The following is a 7,006-nucleotide window of genomic DNA, read 5'->3' on the forward strand; positions in this document are numbered from 1 at the left end:
TTGGTCAATAATTAGGTCAACCATCCGTGACAGAGCGCGTTTAATGATTAGTTTGGGGTCATTTAAGGTCATTTGGGGTTATATTAGGAAAAAAATATTTTTTTACATTTTTCTGATCTTTGCGGGTAGGGCCTTTTACAAATATGCTACTTAAAATTCGCTTTTCATAAATAGATTATAATGGATCGTCATATATTACAATTTGCATGCAAACTATAGGGAAATATGATACACAAATCAACTGATCTCGAAATTATGTGTTTACTAATGTCTAAAACATATGTTAGAAATAATTAATGGTAGCTTTGTTAGAAATGGGTACCCATGCGTATTGATGTTTATACAGAGTAAGGTTTATGGTGAGGGTAGGAATCCACGCAAAATTTACCTGTATTGAGATCTGTTTAACGCAAGGTTTATGGTTAATGTAGGTTTCACACCATTGTGACATTTAAAGGTCACTTTAGGGATGATTTTAAATGTCAGTGCAAGTCAAAATCAATATTTTGGTTACATTGGTTTAATATCTATGAGAGTAAGTTTTTTTTTAAAGTGTTGTGTAAGGTTTACTCTTGATTATGACTAATTGATCAGTATATATTGCAATATTCATATAAACTAAGGGGAATCTGGAATGAATTTTAAAAACATTATTTAACAATATTCATTTCGTGTAACACATCCTTCCCCAAAAATCTTAATGCAGGTTTTAGACCACTATCAATTTAGAGAATCTTCACATGTACCAATATGTATGGTTGGATATAGGTCTTCCCACATATAACTCTCCTGACTCTCCGAAATAGATAAATCGACCTGGCTCCTGGACTATTAGTCTTATGTATTAATCTTATATGGACAGACAATACAATTTGCTGTCCATACCTGGTACTGTGATTGATATGCTAAGCCAGATGTAAATAATGTCTACGTTAACGGTAAAAAAATATATATGTTCTTGCCTGGGGCGGATCCAGCTTTTCTGATGAGTGGGGGGGGGGGGGGTCCAAGACAAAAAGGGCACCATAACATTATGAAAAGGCACTATTGAAAAATTACACACGGTTCACATGGACCATAATATAATAGTGCTACAACAGGGACGCTGGCAGACATATTCTACAGTGTTCTATATATTGACAGAATAAATAAATTTGTAAAAAACCTAAAAATCCTAAATAAAAGGGGCACTTCTCAACTTTGAGGGGGGTCCAGACCCCTTGGAACCCCCACCCCCACTAAATCAAGTTTTTATTGTTTTGCAGTGTGTAACAGCATTGTCTAATCTTTCCGTTAAACATAGATGTAAACAAACAGAACATGTAACCCTTTCTTGTAGGTGCATTATATTTAATCAATTTAGCTAATGTATTATGTATTTTTATTTTATTATATCAATTATATATTAGCATACCATACCTAACCTAACACAACTGAGGTGTAGCACAGTAATAAACACAAATCACCTCACACACCGCAGGAATGTGCTTTCCAAATTTATAAATAAATTTAATGCAGGGCCGGACCCAGAAGACCGGGGGGGGATAAAATGTCAAAGGCCACCAACATCAAATAATAATAAAAATGTTATTTAATTTGCCTCTAAATTGGGAACTCATACGTATATATATATATATATATATATATATATATATATATATATATATATATATATATATATATATATATATATATATATATATATAGTATATATATATGGATGGTGGTGCTAGGGGCTGGGGTTTGGGGGTGGTGTTTACATTTGTAATGCGAAAAACCAAAGGGCTATTGTTCGGACTCGTATGGGTTCAACCACTTTTTCATCCCGCAGACACAGCCCTGAATGTCCAAAATACGATAGCATTGCTTGGTCAATAACATCATTATTTCGATCTATGACTGCACGTGCTATTGTAGCAATGTGTAAACCACGTAAAATACAAGTTAGGTAGGGTATATAAATTCATTGAAAATGTATTAGTCGACATTCTTGTTATTGTTATTTGAGGAAAAATATGGGTAAATCGAAAAACACTTCAGTTGATGTAAAATCGTGTATTAAGGACGTTTTCGATTATTGTGAAGATGAATATCAGCGCGGTAGACCTAGGTATGCTTCTTATCAAATTGTCGATCGAGTTGCCGCTGCATTTAAAGTTTCGGTTTCAACAGTAAAAAGAACTGAAAAATCTAAGCTCTACGAATCCGAGCACAGAAATCACTGTTAAAAAACGCGACCGAAAACTCATCGATTTATTTGATAAAGATGTTATTAGACGACGAGTATACAGATTTTATAGAGAGGGCGAATTACCTGCATTACATAAGATTAACGTGGCTTTAAGGGAGGAATGTGGAATCAACATATCCATATCAACTTTACGAAGAACACTCCATGACCTCGATTTTAAATACCAACATATGTCTACAACCGGAAAAGTGATTTTTGAGGACGCCAATATATCAGACAGGAGACTGTCTTATCTCCATGAAATATCCAGTTTACGAGAACAGGGGTATTTAATAGAGTATCAAGATGAGACCTGGGTGAATGTCAACCACACAACATCCCACCACTGGACAGATATCCACCCGGGCACAAGTACCGCCAATCACCTGCCGAAATCAGACGCTGCTGATAGAGTTCCTAAACTCTGTTCGGTGACTGGGAAGGGAAAAAGACTTATTATTTGTCATGCTGGCTGTGATAAATATGGATTGATAGATGGCTGTGAATTGATCTTTGAGGCTAAAAAACACAGACGGAGACTATCATGGTGAGATGAATCATGACAATTTCATCAAATGGTTTGAAGAACAACTTATGCCTTCTCTACCAGAACCTTCTGTTATCGTCATGGATAACGCAAGCTACCACAACAAATTAACAGATTACACGATGTCCTGCACTAAACGCTAAAAAGGAAGAAATTCAGTCGTGGCTACGAAACAAAAATATACCTTTTGAGAGTAACATGACAAAGCCAGTTCTTTGTGAAATTGTGAAAAGTAACAAATGTGCACAGCAATTTGTTACTGATGATATTGCTGAACGCCATGGGCACTTGTGTCTCAGACTGACGCCAAGACATTCTGAACTCAATCCGATAGAACTGATCTGGAGTCAAGTCAAAGGGCACATAGCTCGTCATAATGATGGTAAAATGACCACGGTGCGGAGAGAACTTGCACATACATTGAACTCTGTCACACCTACACACTTCTCTGACGCAGTTAAACATGTAATAAAAATCGAAGAAGATTTTAGAAAACAAAATAGTTTTATAAGAAATAAAATACCCCCTGTGATAGTCCCCCTTAACGAAGATAGTGATGAAGAAATGAGTTCGTCGACTGATTAAGTTATTTCTCCATACCCATCAGGAGTGTTACTTTAATGTATGCATGAACTCTTTAACACCAAAAACTATTTATTTCCATATCATTCACTATCAAACGACCTAACAACCTATAAACTAATCGACTAGAAATGCATATAGACTACACATACATACGAGAGAAATGTTTATTTAACGACACACTCAACGCATTTGATATACGTTTATGTGGCGTCAGACAAAACGGTTAAGGAGCACAGGCTGGAACTAGACACAACTCAATGGGTCCACCATGTGGGATCGATCAGTCGACCTACCATGAGCGAAGGCTTTACCTCTGAGCTACGTCCCGCTCCATATACAAAAGAAGCCTTAAGTGGGGTTGGGGTTGTGCAGATGGTCACACCTCCACCAATCGCATGCATACCATATTCTTCTCTCTCTCTCTCCCTATAACCATATATTAAAATATGTTGAGTGCGTCGTTACATAAATAACGTCTCTCTCTCTCTCTCTTTCTCTCTCTCTCTCTCTCTCTCTCTCTCTCTCTCTCTCTCTCTGTCTCTCTGTCTCTCCCTTCAGCGCGCGCGCTTGTGTATTCCAAAATATAATTATAATATTTGATACATATTTTTTTTTCAAACTGAGGTTTTGTCACTTCAACTCCCCACCTGAATCCGCGCCTGCTTCATGTTTACAGATATTTTCTTAAATATAGGTCATACTACGATTTGTGCGGATAGGACGATAGAACCGAACATTAGTTTGAAACGCACTATAGAATGATGCTTTTGATATGCAAATGACCTTAGTTATTTATAGGAGAAATAACGTGCATTCCGAACACACAGAGATTTTTAAAAAGTGGAATTAAGTGCATTTTATATGATGATTTGTATATAAAACCTGTCGGGGTTTGGGTTTGTTTTCATGTAAATGCAAAGAAAACAAATATCGAATAGGAAATAAACGTAACATTTGCAAAAAACTGGATCTAAATAATTGAACAGGATAATAGTATTTCTTGTCATCCTGGTGTTTACAATACCACAAAATGCATTTTACATTTATTTGTTTTCAAACTCTCATTCCTCTAAGGAGTAACGGTTTTGGAGTCGAGTTTTAGTCTATTTTTAAGGATATTTCGCTGTTCCAATATCACAGACTCTTGTTTCACTGTGTTGGAAAACTGGGAACTATTTTCTCGTGCCCCTATCCAGAAAGGTTCAGGCACGTCCACCATGGATCCGCGTTCTGGCATCGTCAGCCCACGGTTCCATGGCGGTCACTGTGTTGTAACTTTAGCCAAATGTGTTACAGCTTTATAGATTAACTAAACATAAGCTGAGATTCCTTTTGTCCGGTTGCGTTTGCGGCTCCGTTTACGACTCCGTTTGCGGTTGCGTTTACAATACGTTTTGAGTTAATCCATTTGACGGCAAAGTATGCGTTTATACAGCCTTTTGGCAGAAAGTCATCATGGCGTCAACAATTACCGCACGGCAAAACGGATGAAACGCCCCACGGAGCGATTGAACTAAGCGCATGCGGTTTCGGATAACTAAACGCAAACGGACCGCACTAATGGAATCACTCTCACCTGGAACAAGCTGGCTTGATTAAACCGTGTAATTTATGGCTCTCTTGTTTAAATAAAAAATGAACACCTGAACGAGAAATAGCTCAATGGGCCCACCGACGGGGATCGATCCTAAACCGACCGCGCACCAAGAGGTGCTTTACCACTGGGCTAGGTCCCGCCCCTGCAGCTAACTTGGGTGACGCCGATTGTTAGTATCTGAACCTGTGTAGCCATGTGACGGAGTGCGCGCGCGCGTGCGTGTTTGTTTATATCAACACATGCATATGTTTGGGGGGTTTTAATTTTGTTTGTTGTTGTTTTGTTGTTGTTTTATTTTTAGTTACGTTTTACGACTATATGCTACAACCTAGACCTTTTCATGTTCGCGGTTACATCTGGCCTCAGACCACAATTAATTTCGCTATATGTTTCTATATAGCCTTAGTGGCTATAACATTTTTATTAATATCAGCAGGCCCGTGAAGTTTTGTATGTACCTTTGCCTGCATGGGGGACACATACCCTGAAAAGGACAACCCCTGTTGTCCAGCTCTTTCTCCCAGCATATTGGTTTAAACAGACACACCCTCTAAACCAGGCCGGAGTACACCAATTTTACACAAAAAGCACTACTTTTGCATGGGCCGGAATTACCACAAACAAGTCTTCAATGTCAACAAGTTACACATGTTTACAAACTACATGCTATCCCCTGTCACTTCAGTCAAACAGTTGCCACTTCATAGCTGTCTGCCATGAAATAATCACAGTCAAACAGCAGACTACTTGCGCGGTCAAACTTCCGGATTTCGGACAACCAAATGGGAAGATAACTGTAATCTGAGGCCATCTTTAGTTAAACTTATGTTATTTATACTTTTTTTCGTACGTACGAATTTATCTGTAGACAAAATCAAGTTTGGGCTTCTTACAAATATTATGACGACCAGAAACGCATTAAATATACAGACAATGATATTATTCTAAACAAGAAAATATATTTAATATGCAAGTTTAATCGTAGAAATATTTTATTGGTCGGAAACATCTTACAATGCAGCAAACTCGGGAATGTCCTTTTAAGTATGCTTTAGCCCTCACATATCACGTACATACAGGTTAGGCTCGGAGGTCACTGCCTGACCTAAATAGCTCAGCTCGCCGGGGCAAAGAAATGTCGATAACGATACCTATGTTAGATTACACCGTACTCGCTTATTCATGTACCTGTAAGGCTAGGATACACCATAGGTTATAAACTGGGAGTGGGTGAGGGGGAGCGGGGATTTATATATTCGATTTCCATCTGGAGGGGCAATACATTATCTTCACAATGGCGGGGGGGGGGGGGGCAGTATTCATTGCCCCTTCCCAGCCCCACCTCCCATCGCTTCATAATGTAAGCTGTTTTTAAAATATAACAAACGTCAAAACGTCCTGTATATAAAAGGAGATCTGTTGAACATGAGTAGCACTGAAACACGTTTTGGGGGCGAGTCGTGAGGATATTCGTGTGTGTTTTTATCGGAGGGAGGGTCTAGGATCGATCCCCGTCGGTATGCCCATTGGGCTATATCTCCTTCCAGCCAGTGCACCACGACAGCTGTATCAGAGGCGGTGGTATGTGTTATCCTGTCTGAGAAATGGTGCCTATAAAAGATCCCTTGCATGTAGTGTGTTTTTTATATAAAGATAATGAGAATGGTCATGATGTCATAATCCAATAGCTGATGTGTTCAATGTGTTCTAGTGGTGTCGTTAAACAAAATAAACTTTAACCTTTCTAACTTAACGATGGCAGAAAACAGTCCCTTTAAACTAAACGAGCACACCGAGAACCAGTCAAATAATTTGCGAACGTTTGCGTCGCTCGTTTTCGCTGAACGCAGCGCTGGTATTGTGTAGTTAGTACTAAACCAAATAATTTCCGGCTGGGTGAAAGTTGGAGGTGCAGCGAACTTTTGATAGAGAAGTTAACACCAAAAGTCCTGTGATTGGTGATAAATGTGAGTTTTTGGGTGTAAAAAAAAAGTTAGTTTCATCTTTTCAAAACATTTATGCAATTTTATTTCATCTAGTACCACTG

Source organism: Gigantopelta aegis, chromosome 13, assembly GCF_016097555.1.
Source record: "Gigantopelta aegis isolate Gae_Host chromosome 13, Gae_host_genome, whole genome shotgun sequence".
NCBI lineage: Eukaryota > Metazoa > Mollusca > Gastropoda > Neomphalida > Peltospiridae > Gigantopelta > Gigantopelta aegis.